Genomic DNA, 17,590 nt, shown 5'->3' with positions numbered 1-17,590 from the left:
TATTTATTGCAAATGTACATTATTGCCAAGGAGTATGCTAAATATTAAATATAAAAGTGTATTTAAAAAAAAGACAGTGCCTATCCTCAAGAAACTTACATTCTAATGAGGGAAGACAATGCTAAAAAAAACAGCTAAGTAGTGGAGGTGGGGGAAGAGGGGGAAGGAGGGTATGGGGAGTGGGTGAAAATACACAGGGGTGTGATTGTAAAATTCTTCAAATCCTCAAATAAACTCAAAGGGAAATTTTATGTCTACATTTCAGTCAGTTGTATACCTGAGAACACATGGACTGATGAAGAAAATCATTCTCAAAAGCTTGCCCATTCCTACTTATATTTTCATCAAGGATACACTCAGAACATATGGATCATACTTAGGAAATAAATCCAACTGATACCAAATCCATTGCTTTACAAATAGTAACCAATTGCCTTTTTCATTTTATGTCTATTTGTTTGGATTCAGCAATTCTTTTCAATTTCATTTTCTTAAGTCATTTTTACTTCCTTGTATAGGCACAAAGGTAAGAGTTCAACTGTGGGTTCTCTACTGGTACTGGTGATGTGAATACAATGCTAGAGAAATACTGGTAAATCTCTTTCATTTTAAGCTTATTTATTCTTTCCAGTTTTATTTATATATGGTCTTTGATGATCTTGCTTAGCAGTTTAATTGGGGCTCATATTAAACTTTCTATAGGCTTTTCTCCTCCACTTCCTTTTGCTTTTGTGAGATGACAGAATTTTGGCAGACCACCTGTCACCCTCACCTTTGTCCAAAGACTAGTCTATCTTTTCTTTCTATCTTCTCTTCCTACTACTGTCATTCCTTAAATTTCCTCAATTGTTATTTGGTGCTGCCTTTGCACACCCACTCAACCCATTGCCCTCTGTGTGATATTCATTTTTAATTATTCAGAGAATGCTGTTTACAGTGTCTCATATCATGTAACAATGGGAGAGTAATGGTTTTAGAAAGATGGGCCTTTGTTTCTGTTGGAAGCTTATGGTCATAAAAAAAGCGTTGAAATTTTTTGAAGGCTATCTAGCTCATTAACTTCCTCCTGTTCAACTCTGGACCCAACTCTCCACCCATCTGTGTTATCTGTCCCAGATAAACATACTGACGAGCAAGTTCAATAGGATGCCCATCTAAATGCATGTCATAAACTGGGCAATAAACATTCATCAGTCACTTCATTTTTTTGTATATGGACAGTCAAGTTAAATGTTTTTGAGTAGTTCCAGATCTCTTCCAAGAGGCCATGCAATGTTTCAGTGTTTGAGGCAATTAGCAAAATGTCATCTGTGAAAAGTAGTGTCTGGAAGACCTCCCCATCAAAAAGAAATCCTTCTTCAATTATGACTATAACCAGATCTCCTCTATTACAACCATGAGCACTTTTGTTGAACTTATTTTTTTTAACAGATGGTTGTTGAATAGGGCTATTTCTACTTCTTTAAACTTTTTTTTTAATATGGCAACATTGTTTATAACCTTTTATAATAATTTGCAAATGAATTTATATTCTATACCATGTTTTCCTCTTGTAGTTAAATCTCCTTATCTGTCAAGGAGATAAAGTTTTTGCCAGCAGAAACAGTTTCTAGATTTTCCTATCTTTTTAATTGCAGAAATTATCTTCATTGCCTAAACTTCTGCAAGAAATGGTGTTGAACAGTCAATATTTATTTCTACCTTTAGCTATTTCTTCATTTCCAGAGTCAATAATTTGTTTAGTTAAGACAGGTTGGGGTGGTTATGATTGTATTTACTGTTCTATTATCCTTTATCATCCCTTGATTTTAAAAGGTTCTGAATCAGTAACTAGTTGTTAGTTATTGATCAGTTGTGTCTGACTCTTTGTGAACCCATTTTGGGACTTTATTGGAAGACACTGAGTTATTTGCCATTTCCTTGTCAATCTCATTTTACAGATGAAGGAACTCATCCTTACAATTAGCTGTAGTTTTCATGTCATCTGATTTCATTTATAGTGAGGTCAAAATTAATGTGCTTCAGTTCCTATAGTAAATTCATTGCATACTGGACAAAGATTTAGAGTGGCAAAAAGTTATATTTTCCTTTAATTCAGAAACTGCCAATTTTTGGCACTCTCTGTTCCAGGAGTTCTCAACATTTTTTATGTGTGTCAACTTTTGGCAATCTAGAAGTATATGAGTTCCTTATATCAGTATATGTTTTTATAGACATAAAATAAATTTTAGAGGATTACAAAGGAAACCGGTTATATTGAAATAAAGTTTTTCTCATCTGAATTCATAAATCTCCTTGAAATCTATCCACAGACCCATTGAGAGAGTCCAGTCACTAGGCTAGCAGTTTTATTCCTTCCCCAAATTACTTGAAGATCAGGCTTATCATCAAGAAGGTAGACCCTAGACAGTCAATTCTTTCGTCACATAACCAAAAGAATGATATTGTTTTTCAATCATGGTTGGGAAGATACAAAAAAAAATTAAAGACCAAAATTTCAATAAGAATTCATAACAACAGAAGAGTTGGTGAAAAAGGCAGTACAAGATTAGATGTGAAATGGAAGTATAGACAGTATGTATAATTCACATTTCCTGGTATTCAAGGACTTATCCAAATTCCTCTTCAGTAAAGAAACTCCATCACTTCCAAAATTTCCTGAGTATTCTAGTATCACCTTTGAATGCTATTACTCATCAGATGTCCTCACATATTTTTTAAAGAAATAGACTATACACACACACTCTTTTCCTGAGTTCTTGGTCTCATATACATATTTGTCCTTCAATATTTAATTAGTTAATGGCTTCACATTCTCCATGATACATATATGCTCACCTTGGTGTCTTCCATCCCTTTGTACCTTCATTATAGGCTGAGACCAAGTAGCCTTCTTCTCTTTTGGAAAGCTACTCATTCCTGATCACCTGTCCAATAGTCCATCTTCTAGTCCCATGCTTAAAACAAACTTTCAATGTTTTTGTCCCAATATGCATTTGAGGAACGTGCTGATGGCATATTGCTCTATGGGCTTCTTATGATGTAGTTTACTAGTTGAAAATGACTTTTTTCAGCTTCAAAGTTATTATACTATCCACTGACTGACACAGCTCTTACCTTAGCTATTTTCATCTTTCCTACATTTCTGAAATCCAATACCTTTTTATGTATTTCTTTTCCCTGAGGAAGGGAATACTTTGATTTGTCCTTCTTGAAGTATTTGTCAAGGTCTCATTTTCTTTTCCCTTCTTCTTTTGAAGGTACTTGTCTTTTCTGCAATTTCCAAGATTCTTAGATGAGGTCTCTCCTGCTTTGCTCCAACCCAGATATGGGCTTTCCTTCATTTGGGCAATGGAAACCTTTCATTCTTTTATTCTCCTTTAATATATGTGTGTGTGTGTGTGTGTGTGTGTGTGTGTGCACGCGCAATATATATATATATATATATATGTATGCAAATATGTATATTAACATGTATATATACTATATATGCCTATGTGTGTATACATCCTTTTATACACATATACATGCACATAAAAACAAAATTCTATTGTTCATGAGACCTTTTTTTTTTTAGAAATCCTCAGAACCTGGATTTCCAAGACCCGATTTTCACATTCCCAGATAATCTTTCTTTAATAAACCACATTTTGATTAGTCCTTCAGTTTTTGTTCCCTTTCAGTTATTACAGAATTTGACAAAATTGCAATAGGATAGAACAAAACTAGGAAAAAGTACATAATAACCACAGAAATTTAGAAGTAATATGTACCTAAATTCTTTTTCAAGTGAGAATAAAGTTGTTTGCTTTCATTTAATCCTAATTTTGATTTGTTAATTGGTTTTAAACACACAAAGGTGATAAGGGACTGGGCTGTAAAGAAGATGGTTGTACATCTCTCACTGTATAAGGTCAAAATGGATAAATGATTTAGATATAGAGTGATATCAAAAGCCAATTATACAGAAGAACTTATGACCAAAATAAGGGAATATATGAAACGGGTTTTTTTTTATTAAATCAAATCAAAAAGATTTTGCACAAGTAAAACCAATGCCACCAAGATAGAAAGTTGGAAAACAATTTTTACAGCAAATGTTTATAACAAAGTTCTCATTTCTCAATATATAGAGAAGTGAGTCAAATGTATAACAATATAAGTCATTTCCCAATGGTCAAAGGATATTGTGAAGAACTATAGGGTATTTGGTTTCCATAAGATTTAAGAGGAGCTTGCTAATTTATTAATTAATTAGTTTGTTTATTTATTCTCATTTTGTACAAATTTTTTTACATTAATAAAATATTCTTGTTTAAGAGTAAACAAAATACCCCTCCCCCCATGAATATTGACTTGCTTGGGCCATGAAGGAAAGGGGAGAGAAAAAAAATTAAAATTAAAAAACATAATAGTAATAATTGTAAGTATGGCCAGGTGGCACAATGGATGAAGCACCAGCCCTGGAGCCACGAGCACCCAAGCCCACATCCAGCCTCGTAAACCCAACAATCACCCAGCCATGTGACATGCAAGCCACCCGATCCCCACTGCCCTGCAAAAACCAAAAAGAAGAAAAAAAAAAAGACCTAAAATAAAATAAAATAGTAATAATAGCAGGGGTGGCTGGGTGGCAGACAAAGCATTGGCCCTTGAGCCAGGAGCACCCGGGTCCAAATCCGGCCTCAGACACCCAAAGATCCCCCTGCTATGTGGCCCCAGGCAGGCCACCCAGCCCCATTTGCCCTGCACCCTCCCCCAAATAATAATAATAAAAAATGTGCTTCAGTCTTTGTTCCAACACCAACAACTCTATCATGGGTGGATCGCATTCTTTATGGTAAGATCATCGCAAAAGTTACTTCCCTATTTTTTCCAACGTTGCCATTGCTGATCTCAATTCCCTCCTTTCCTATTTCTCCACTACCATGTACTATATTTTCTCTCTCCTTTCACTCTGACTCTGCTGTAGGGTCGCTGAGTGGCGCAGCTGACAGATCCCTGGTCCTGGGGCCAAGAAGCCCTGAGCCCCCATACCACCCCTTAGGCCCAGAATCCACCTGGCCCTATGGTCCTGGACAGGCCTTCCAATCCCAGCCCCTTGCAAGAAGTAAAAAAGAAAATGTGTTATATCTAACCACTCTCCTCCCATGGCCCATCCTCTCCTCCTTTATTCACATCCCCACCCCTTCCCCCTGCTCCCCCCTCCTTCTTACTCCAGATGTCTATACCCCATTGAGTATATTTGCTGTTTCCTCTCCTAGCCACCTCTGAAGGGAGCAAAGCTTCCCTCATTCCCCCTTGCCTCCCCCCCCCTACCATATCAATGCCATAGCTCATTGTAATAAAAAAAAGTCTTATTATATGAAATATCTTGGCTTATTACCCCTTTCCTTTTTCTTTCTCCCATTACATTACCCTTTTTTTCTATTGACTCCATTTTTACACCATGTTTTACACCATATTTTATCTTCGAATTCGAATGCTTTAACTATAAAAGCTCCCTCTACCTGCTCTATTAACTGAGAAGATTCATATGAGTATTATCAGTGTCATTTTTCTATGAAGGAATACATGCAGTTCATCAAATTTAAGTCCCTCATATTTTCCCCCTCGCCTCCAATCTCCATGCTTCACCTGAGTCCTGTATCTGAAGATCAAACCTTCTGTTCAGCTCTCGCCATTCAAAAAGGAACATTTGAAATTCCCCTGGTTCATTGAAAGTCCATCTTTTTCCCTGGAAGAGGACATTCATCCTTGCTGGGTAGTTCATTCTTGGCTGCATTCTAAGTTCTTTTGCCTTCTGGTATATTGTATTCCAAGCCCTATGAGCTTCCAATGTAGCTGCTGCTAAGTCCTGTGTGATCCTGACTGCAGCTCCACGATATTTGAACTGTGTCCTTCTGGCTGCTTGTAATATTTTCTCTTTGACTTGGAAGTTCTGGAAATTGGCTATAATATTCCTAGGGGTTGGTTTTTGGGGATCTCTTTCATGGGGGGATTGGTGGATTCTCTCCATTTCTATTTTGCCCTCTGCTTCTAGACTATCAGGGCAATTTTCCTGTAGTAATTCTTTGAAAATGATGTCAAGGCTCTTTTCCTGGATCATGACTTTCAGGTATTCCAATAATTTTTAAATTATCTTTCCTAAGTCTGTTTTCCATATAAGTTATTTTTTCAATGAGATATTTCACATTTTCTTCTCATTTTTCATTTTTTTTGGTTTTGAAGTATTGATTCCTGATTTCTGGTAAATTCATCAATCTCCCTGAATTCTATTCTTTGTCTGAAGGTTTTCCTCAGAGAGTTTTCTTATCTCTTTTTCCATCTGGCCAGTTTTGCTTTTTAAGGCATTCTTCTCCTCAATAACTTTTTGAAATGTTTTATCCATTTGACCTAAGCTGGTTTTTAGCATGCTATTTTCTTCAGCATTTTTTTGGATTTCCTTGACTAAGCTGCTGACTTCATTTTCATGTTTTTTCTTGCATCTCTCTCCTTTCTTTTCCCAGGTTTTCTTCCAAACTCTCTCATTTGATTTTCAAAGTCTTTTTTGAGCTCTGTTATAGCCTGAACCCAATTTCTGTTTTTCTTGGAGTCTTTTAGATGCAGGAGCTTGTGCTTCCTCATCTTCAGACTGAGTATTTTGATCCTTCTTGGGCTCATATGCAAAATATTTCTCAATGGTCTTCCTCTTGTTTCTCTGCTTGCTCATTTTCCCAGTCTGGGCCTGGTTTTGGGGTGCTTCCTGAGCTTTTGGGACACTCCCACAAGGGTCTCAGTGTGTGAGGCTCTGTCCTCCTCCTGGTCTGTGAATGACCATATGAGCCCCTCCTCTGCCACGGGGCTGAGGTGGGGGGCACTGCTGTTCTATGGGGGGGCCTAGACTGCGATCAGGATCTGAATATGGTCAGAGCCCCAGAGTCCTGTTCCAGGTGCAGAGGACAGAGCTCGGCAGTCTCTCTCTTCACTCCCCTCCCTCAGCTCAATGGGCTCATGCCCTGGGGGCTCCTGCTTACCGGCTCTGCCTGCAGCTGTGTGCCCTGAGGGCTGGACTTCACGTGCTGTATCTGGCAGAGGTCCCCCCTCTGTTCCCCCACTTTGTTCCCCGGTGCTCCCCAGGGTGCAGCTCAGGAGACTCCCCTGCTGCTGTGAGCCACGGCTCCCAGTGTTCTGGGGCTGCCTCCGGGAGGCTGAAGTTCTTTGGCTCTGGCGGGCCACCCCTCCGACCCCGGGGAGCAGAGCCTTTCTGCTCTTTTCCAGGTTACCTTGAGTAGGAGAACTGCCTCACTGGGTCCCTTTGTGGGTTCTGTCTCTCCAAAGTTTAGTTGGAGTCCTTAGTTTCAAGTTTTAACAGAGAGCGCCTAAGACTGGATCCCTTCTTGTCGCCATCTTGGCTCCGCCTGAGATTATTAATTAAAAAAAAAAAACCTCACAAGTATCCACCAGAACAGCAGCTAGAGCTGTGGGTTATTGATTAGACTGAAAAGACACCAGTCTCCATCCAGGAGAAACAAAGGGAAAGGAGATAAAAGAAATGACCCGGACCAATTACTAAGTTGGATGAGGTCCCTTCACCTAACAGTAAGTCACCTTATCCAGGGGGAGGCCAAAATCCAGATCTAGCTGATCCTGGGTTGATCTAGGGTCTCTGATCTCTGCAAGTGAGCTTACTTAATGAGTTCCAAGCATATTCCTATACACCCCCCCCACGATTGAGATTCATCAGCATAATGAGCATTGTGTGACCAGAGTAGGGAAAATATAGAATGGTATGGGGTGGGCATATCAATTAGATTGTACCCTTGATGATTCAGACCAATGGTTGAATTGGAGGGGAGGAAAAAGTCTCTTAAATTAGCATATAAGACTAGACTTTGTCACAATTCAGAGTTTGTCGTGTGAGGGGAGATTGCCCTTTCCTGCAAGAAAATTAATAAAAGCCATTTAATCAATCCAGACTAAGGTTTATAATTATGGGACATTTAGAACAGATATGAATTTCAGATTAAGAAATTACAGTCATATTAAAATTCTCTAAATCACCATTGATTAGAGAAATGCAAGTTGAAACAACTCTGAGGTACTACCTCATACCTGTCAGATAGACTAATATAACAGAAGAGGGCAATGATACATTTTGTAGAGGATGAGGGGAAAAATGAGACACACTAATGCATTGTTAATGGAGTTGTGAACTGATCCAATTATTCTGGAGAGCAATTTGGAATTATGCTCAAAGGGTAATCAAACTTCATTTTCCAGCAATACCATTACTTGGTCTGTATCCCAAAGAGATCATATAAAAAGGAAAAAAAATTCTCTCTCTCTCTCTCTCTCTCTCTCTCTCTCTCTCTCTCTCTCTCGGAATATCTGAGGATCACAGATTTACAGTCTTCCAGTACAATCCTTTCATTTTCTCAGAGGAGAAAACTGAGGTTTAAAGACTTCTGGTTTAAGTAGATTTAACTGATTTATGTATGAATCCCAGTTTCTTAATCTGTTAGAAATTGTAATAATAATAATAACAATAACAATAATAATAATAATAATGTCCAATATACCTCCAACATGGTAGTTATGAAGGTTAAATAATAAAATATGTCAAAATTCCTTAGGATATAGATAGGGGGACTGGACTGCAATTTCATTGCTACAAGGAACACTCAATAAGTAAAATCCTACTAATACAGGTTAGTGCCTACTTTGAAATTTAAAGCCTTACAAAGAGTTGAATAGAGAATTGAAAGGATAGGTGACTAGTCCTAGATCAAAAGAGGCTGTATGTGTCAAGAGGTGGTATGTGAATACAGATGTTTCTGATTTTAAGTAGGCTTGCTATCCATGATATTATCCTGACTCTTAAACTACAAAAAAATTATAAAACTGATATTTAAAAAGTATTATAAGCTTCATAAAACTGTATTTAAAATGCTGACAAGTATATGGAATTACAGTTATTCATGTAAATGAAATTATTGGGCTGATATTAATATAATCAGGCACCATCAGCCACCTGGTGGGTAAACCTAGTGAGTATTTTGGAGTAACTAAAAAGCCTGTAAAAGCTAAGACCCATTTTACAACTTCATATTCCTTTCAGTAAGTGGAAAAATCTTTCCCTGATTTTTTTTTCCTCTGCGGTTTTCTTATCTTATTATGCACATTAGAACCTAATCAAAATGAAAAAATCATGTTCAGCTGGCCTATATCAGAGACTAATCAATAGCTTTAAAATATTATTAAGACCTGTGGCTTAATAATGTTAAAAAGAAATTCCCAAATTCAAATAAATGCTTAAAAGCTCCTGTTTATTATTTTAGGGCAAAAGTTTTTATTGGAAAATAAGGTTTGAAAAATTTTCAAAGATAAATGTTGAAATTCTTAAAGACAGGATAGAGCACTGGCCCTGGAGTCAGGAGTACCTTAGTTCAAATCCAGCCTCAGACACTTAATAATTACCTAGCTGTGTGGCCTTGGGCAAGCCACTTAACCCCATTTGCCTTGAAAAAACCTAAAAAAAACCCAAACAAAACAAACAAAAAAAGAAAATCTTAAAGACAAAAGTCTGAGAATGATGTAAAAAGCACAAAGGACAATATATATATATATATATATTTCAATATCATCTTCTGCAGAGATTCTCAGCATTTGAAAGAACTTTGAAAAATAGGTATTTTACATATGAGAGCCATAAAAAAGAGGTTAGGAGATAGTTTAACTGAAACTAGGACCCTGTGGAACATCATAACCTAAGATGTCTGAAAATAATTTTAATTTTTTGAAATAAGAAAAAATGTTTTTCAAATATTCACTTGGATATTCGGAATATCATGCTACTGTTCTGATCTAGTCTTGACAGAAAAAAAAATTTATAGAAACAGCATGGAACTGTTATGTGTTCAACTTCTCACAGGGCCTCATCTCCCTATTCACAATGTATGTTAATTTCTGATGGCAATGAATGAATGAGTAAATAAATGAATGAAGCAATTATTAAGTGTTCACTATGTACAGAGCACTGTACTAAGAGTGAAAGTAAGACCATCCTTGTTCTCAAAAAACTCACATTTTAAAGGGAGACGAAACATCTATGGAATATTCTAGCTCCAGGTGGTTGAACAATTCCAGTTGTCTTTAGGGAGTAAGTGGAATTTTTAAAAAGAATAAGCATAGGGGTGGCTAGGTGGCATAGTGGATAAAGCACTGGCCTCATAGTCAGGAGTATCTGGGTTCAAATCCGGTCTCAGACACTTGATAATTACCTAGCTGTGTGGCCTTGGGCAAGCCACTTAACCCCATTTGTCTTGCAAAAAAAAAAACAAAACAAAAAACTAAAAAAAAAATAATAAGCATTGCTTGGGAAGGCAAAGAGAGATTGACAGTCATTCCCACGTCCCATCACACATTAATATTTAGGACAATAAATAAGAATTCTCAAAAACACAGATGTGTAAATTCTGCATGTCCCATGTCTTCCTGCACCTCCTCTGCTCATTTGCTTTTTTGTATATTTTTACATGTATTTTATAATATACCCATATGTATACATGTTATTTTCATTCAGAGAATGTAAGGTTAAATAATTTACTCTGGGGTATAGAGATAGTATGAAAGGCAAAATTCAAATTCAAGTCTTCTAACTCCAGTGCACTATCTGTTAACTACACCAAAATAACTAAAGTGAAGTAAACCAAAAATCGGTAGAATTTCTTTTAAAATTTAGAGAATAGAAATACTATAATGTGACAAATATATCTCCTCTATATAGCATAAAGAGCTATATGGCTCTGCCATATAGACCTAAGTTCTACTCTTGGGTCTGCCACGAACTATTAATATGACCTTGGCCAATCCACTCTTCCATCTTATCTCACTCATAACATGAAGAGAATTGTTCTGGATGATGTCTAAAGTCCCTTCTAGATCTAAACTCTAAATCTAAAGTGTGCTTTCCTCATTCCCCTTTCTTGAGGGAAATACAATTTCCAAGAAGGGATTAAAATGAGATCAATGAAGGGAAGCATACCATATGGAATTCAGATCAGTTCCTGGACTTTCATTTAGGTATTTGCTGGCGTAAAAAAGGCCAGATTATTTTTTTCACTGGGAGGTGTTTAATATACATCATTCCTTGATCCAATTCCATCCAGCTCTTCAGTTGGAAAATTCCTAATGATATTAGCAAATATAGTTCTCCTAATACTACTTTTTCTCTATCTTCAGGTGGCTGAAGCCTTCCTTTATCTCACGATGGGCCAGTGGAAAATAAAACACTCTGAATTTCTCATCCAGCTGGCAAAGTGAAATCCTAGGAAGGTATAGTTAAATTCTTCTCCTGAGGATGAAAAATTACTTACCCTAATACTTTTATGAATATTCCTAAAGAGTTATATCTATTGGGTAAAAACAACTTTCTTTTTATTTTAGGTCTGAAGGAACAAAATTGGAAGAAAATACTTGTCCCTGGAGTCAAATGATGAAGAATCCATTAACACAAAAAAAGTACTCAGAAAGAATATCATCTTTGAAAGTTTACCTGAAAAGAATTAAAAAAAAGAAAAAACCCATCTAATTCCTTTACCAACAAATAAAAATAGAAGTTTCATTCATCACTGCTTATTCCTCATAACAAAAGGCTAATATGAGATCATAATAAAATAAGAAAATAGGAAAAAATACAAAGAAAGGCAGGTAGAGGAGAAAAGACTGAGAGGAAAGAGAGAAAGAATGTGAGGGAAAATAATCAAAAGATTAGAATATTTCTGAATTTATATTATCTCAGCAGTTACTATCTCTCCCATGTCCCTTTATTTCCTCATTATCTTAACAGAGTTAATTACCATTTATGTCTACATTTAGTTTTTCGTTGAAAATATCTATAAGAATATTCATGAGCTGAATTTTGAGTCGGGAAGCAAACTGGGTCAGATAGCTGTATTAAGCTCCCACATCAATGACAACTGTGAGAGCAACTGAATTATAGCATTTCTAAATACATCAGGAATAGGGGGAAGGGGAGAAAAAAGATGGAGGCATTAGTGGGAAGACCTGCCTTGATTGGTAGTTTGGTTTCACTGTTTCCTTTCTTAACTATTCTCTTCTGAATCCATATTATGTAAAAACATGACTTTGTAGAAATAATAAGGAAAAGGAAATGAAAAGAAATGATTGTTCTCTAAAGAAACAGAAATGAAAAAAACATGATCAACCTCTGTTGAAGTCTTTGCTCTGCTGCTTACAAGTCACGTGACCTTTGGAAAGTCACAAACCCTCAGTTTCAACCTCAATTTCCTCATCTATAAAACAAAAACAGTTTGCTGTACCAGTTGGTTCATAGGATTATGGTGAGTTAAGTGCATTTCAAAACGAAAAGTTATTATTGTTATTATTGCTCTAAAAAAAATAAAATAAAATTGCTCTAAATCATTACTTAGTAGAGAAATGCAAATTAAAGCATCTCTGAGGTACCACCTCTCACACCTCAGACTGGCCAATATGAGCAGAAAGGAAAATGATCATTGTTGGAAGGGTTGTGGGAAATCTGGGACAGTATTACATTTGGTGGAGCTGTGAACTCATCCAGCCTTTCTGGAGAGCAGTCTGGAACTATGTCCAAAGGGCAACAAAAACATGCATACCCTTTGATCCAGCAAAACCACTACTGGGCCTATACCCTGAAGAGATGATGAAAAAGGGTAAAAGCATCACCTGTACAAAAATATTCATAGCAGCCCTGTTTGTGGTGGCAAAAAATTGGAAATCATGTACGTGTCCTTCAATTGGGGAATGGCTTAGCAAACCGTGGTATATATATATGTCATGGTTTGCTAAGCCATTCCCCAATTGAAGGACATGAAGGACATAGAAACCAGGGGGGACTGGAATTCAGGGAAGCCTGAAGGGATTTACATAAACTGATGCTAAGTGAGATGAGCAGAACCAGAAAAACACTAACAGCAACATTCGGGGCAATGATCAACCTTGATGGACTTGCTTATTCCATCAGTGCACCAATCAGGGACAATTTGGGGCTCTCTGCAATGAAATGGAGAATACTATCTGTATCCAGGGAAACAACTGTGGAGTTTGAACAAAGACCAAGGTCTATTACCTTTAATTTAGGGGAAAAAACCTGATATCTTATTGTCTGATCTTGTTATCTCTTATACTTTATGTTTCTTCCCTAAGGATATGATTTCTCTTTCATCACACTCAATTTGGACCAATGCACAACATGGAAATAATATAAAGACTGACAAATTGCTTTCTGTGGGGGAGAGGGAGGTAAGATTGATGGAAAAATTATAAAACTCAAAAATAAATAAAATCTTTGATTAAAAAAAAGAATAGCTTTTTCATTGATGCAGAATGGAAGAAATATAGCTAGTGCAGAATGGAAGAAATATAGCTAATGTCAATCTGGCAGGGTAACATCTAGATAAGGTTTGAAAATGTATTTTTCCTTGTTATTCTCCCTCTCCCAAAAAGACCCTTCCAGTCTAATAAACATATGTCAATACAGTTTACAGGAAGTCTTCAAATGGCAAGGAAATTCCCCAATGAAGCTACCATGTTGTTGCATCACAGTTTTGAGCTGTATTCTAAACTTTTAGTGGTTTTCAATTCATTTCATGCTAACATCACTAAAAAAACAAATGACATTATATATGTGTATGTATATGTATATACAATAAGTTTCTATTTGAGGACAAGTTCTTTGGGAATTTGGGATTTTCATTTTCAAAACTAAAGTACTGAAATTTTTGCAAAACATTTTGAACCAGGGGTAACCTTTCTGAGGACTGAAATGAACTGAAGCATTGTTTAGTGCCTTGAAAGTATTAAGTGTCTGAGACTGGATTTGAAATTAGGTCCTCCTGACTCCAGGGTTAGTGCTCTATCCATGGTCCTCAGGTCTATTTTCTTTATGCTAGGAATACAAAAAGAAGCAAAAGACAGTCTTTGTCATCAAGAAGTTCATAAATCTAATGGGGGAGCCAAGAAAAAAACATATATAAATATATAAGATGCAAGTTGCACACAAGATAAATACAAAATAATTCTGATAGGGAAGGCACTGGAATTAAGAGGAGTTGGAATATCTGTAGAAGGTAGAGTTCTAGATGGGACTTAAAGGAAGCCAGGAAGGTCAGTAGTCAGAAAGTGGAAAGAGCATGCCAGGCACTGGGAGAAAATATTCCAAGCTGAATCAATGGATGGAAGTCCAAGTGTCAATGGATGGAAGAATATGTGTTGGGGAGTTAAGTTGTAAGAAGACTAGGAGCAGGAAAGATAGGAGCAAGTTGGGTTACAAAGAACATTGAAAGCTAAACACAACAGCATTTTTTTTATTTGAGCTTGGAGGCAATAGGAAGCCAAAAGAGTGCAAGGGGTATAGGAAGAGAAGTCTATCTAAATCTTGTGTTAATCCAGGTCAGGTGGCACTAAAGGGAGGCCTAGTTAAATCTCAGCAAAGACTAAAAACTAATGTCTGTCACTCACCTGTGTGCTCTAGAAGTCTACCACCTGAGTTTCTCTCAAGGATAAATAGGCTAACCTGACCCTCCCCTGTATACCCTTCCCCTAGGGTTTCCCCTGGTCCTGCCACGCTCATTCCAATGGTCACCCTTCCAGCTCTCCACCTCATTTGTGGGTCTATGAGGTGAGACAGAGAGTACAGCAAGGAGATGTGCCACACATGATTATGCATCTCATTACTTGGGAGTCACAGCTGGCATTCTGCTATCTTTCCAATCTACCAAAAATATATTGGTCTGATAGATATGCAATTAAAAAAAGTCTCCTGTCTGTGTTTATGTGTTAGTTTCCAGTTTTATTTTGTTTATATATTTTTCACATGTTTTGGTATATTAGTGGTGTCTGTCTTTGATTATAATGTCTGTCCTTTATTTCTGAGGAAGACTACAACATCAGGGAGGTGATGCCATGACAAGCATGTGAATTGGATTTGAGTGAGGGGGTGCTGTGCTAAGTCATCAGCCTCACTATTTTCTCCAATGCCATCTGGATCCAGGGGCCAGATATGAATCAAGATGACTGGAGATAGCCCTGGATGTGAGACAATCAGGGTTAAGTGACTTGCCTAAGGTCACATAGCTAGGAAATTGCAAGTGTCTGAGGTCAGATTCAAACTCCTGTCCTCCTGAATCCAAGGCCAGTGCTCTGTCTTCTCTACCACCTAGCTCTTTGATTATAAACTTACTGAACACAGATAATGTTTGCACAGTTCTCTTTGTTCAATATCCAGGGCAGAGACTATTACAATTTAGAACCTTAATAAATTATTTTGGCTTTGGCTGATGACAGGATCAAAACTACCCATTAGGTAGAGTTTTATTTCATTTAAGTTTGGGGCAATTTCTCATTTAGGTTTCATTTAGGTGATAAAAGGTTTCAGTATAGTGATATATAAAACATTGTAGGATTCAATACAGAATCAGGACTATTTTCTTTTTGTACAACATTGTGACTTGCCCAAGGTCACACAGTTAAGTAGGTATTTAAGTGTCTGAGACTGGATTTGAACTCAGGTCCTCCTGACTCCAGGGATAGTGCTCTATCCATGGTCCTCAGGTCTATTTTCTTTGAATTTCTGCCCAGCATCAATGGAGACTTATGCTATAGTTTGTATGTACCTCTGAGATAGGAAAGTATGGCAGCAATCTATTCTAGAGATAAGGAAAATTCTTTTCCTTGAAGGCAGAAAAGAATGATGCATAACCAGAAAGAATTACAGAAACTAGAGAAAGATGAGAATATAGCCAACTTTAAGATTACAAACTCTGTAGGACCACTGATCTTTTCTTAAACCTTGGCCTTCTTTGAAGTGAGAACAAGACAAGCACAGAGAAAGGTCAACTTCTTATTTCCCTATTAATTTCATTTTTAGAGGAGATATTGCAGAGTTTATTAAGCTAAATTCAACAAATATATGTCAAGCACACATTTTGGGCAAATCAATAGTCATCTTAATGTAACAGATAGTTAACCTCTGAGTTGGGAAAACTTGGATTCAAATCCAGCTTTTGAGCCAAGTGATCATAGGCAAGATACTTAAACTTTCAATTGTCTTAGGGAACTCTCTCCTGGAAATTCAGAGAAAGTTCAGATCTTATTTGGTAGCTGAAGTTTCTTCCCTACTAAATTTCTCCCCCACACTAAGAAAAAAAAATAATAATAATGATTGCAAATATTTATATAGAACTTTAAAAGTTTGAAAAATACTTTGTTTACATGATGGTGGTGAGATTCAACCAGTTCGCCCCAGTTTGGCAGAACCAATACCTAACTGAGTCTTGTGGAACCAGTTGTTAATTTATTTGAATCCTACCACTGCATGCATGCTACTATTTTAGCATCACAACAAACTTTTATGGTAATTGCTATTATTCTCTCCATTTTACAGGTGAGGAAACTGAGGTTGACAGAGAAATTATGTGGCTTGCCAAGATCACATAACTAGTAAGCATCTAATAAACATTTTCCTGATTCTGATGTTAATATTACATCCACTATATCATCAAGTTGCCTCAAAGTCACAGCTCTAGTTTGACAAAAAATGTGCAAGTTACTGTGTTAAACATTGGAGATACAAAGATCAAACAAATAGCTGCTGCCCACAAGGTACTGAGGTGGGTGTTCAATGTAACAAGGATACCATATAAAGCAAATTCAAGGGTGAGAAGGTGCTATGGAGAGAGGGGAGGGGGAGAGTCAAGGTAGACCTCCCTACCTGGGTTTAAGTCCTGGGTTTAAAAGAATGTTAGATTCTAAGAGATGGAAAGGGGGTTGTACATACACAAAAATGAGGAGCCCCTGTTCCAAAACATAGAGGCAGAAAATGGAATGCCATGGAAGGTAAAAGGCAAAGGCTGAGTAAAATGGAGAGTATTTGGAATCATAAGAAAAGGGACTGGAAAGGCAGGTGAGAGCCAGATTTTGAAGGGCTTGAAATGTCATCATGAAAAGATGATTCACATGTGTACATACCATTTTTCTATAAATTTAAATACTATTTCTGAAGCATGTTACCAAGATAAATCTAATATTTTCTAACTCTGTTTTTGACAGTTTTCAAGATGTCATAATTATTTCTCTGAATAAAAATGTGGAAAATGTGCATTATTCTGGCACTCCCCAAAACTCAGTATAGATAGACTATTCTCACAGTCTCTATTCTTCACCAAAAATCATTACTTAGTTTTGCTTTGTGGCTCTTATTTCAAGATAGCTGCCCACTGGTAAATCAAGGTTCTAATAAGAACAAGTGCTATGCTTCACAGATTTCTGGAAAAAATTATTCATTTAGTCTCCAAAATTGTTTTTTAGCAGTTATTAGTCATGAAGAAACAAAATGTGCAAAGCTCTATACTATGTTGAGCACTGAAAAGAAATGCTTTTGTATGTATTTGTTTGTGTAAGGGCTATATCCCTTCCAGGGGTTCCTACCCATTATCAGTACCTTCAGGAAAAGGAATGCTTGGTTTATGTCACTGAAATAATGTGTCAATATTTTTACAATCATTAAATTTTTTATCTATTTATATTTATTTAAACATCTAGAGTGAGT

General features: G+C 36.8%; 1 protein-coding gene across 4 annotated transcripts in view; it reads right to left on the bottom strand.

Annotated features, from left to right (window-relative positions):
* MGAT5 (alpha-1,6-mannosylglycoprotein 6-beta-N-acetylglucosaminyltransferase) overlaps positions 1–17,590 on the bottom strand; it is a 419,199-nt gene that overhangs the window by 71,861 nt on the left and 329,748 nt on the right. The window lies entirely within an intron of this gene.

Source organism: Macrotis lagotis, chromosome 1, assembly GCF_037893015.1.
Source record: "Macrotis lagotis isolate mMagLag1 chromosome 1, bilby.v1.9.chrom.fasta, whole genome shotgun sequence".
Classification (NCBI taxonomy): Eukaryota; Metazoa; Chordata; class Mammalia; order Peramelemorphia; family Peramelidae; genus Macrotis; species Macrotis lagotis.
The sequence above is the reverse complement of the archived record's forward strand: the minus strand, read 5'-3'. Positions and strand labels throughout refer to the sequence as shown.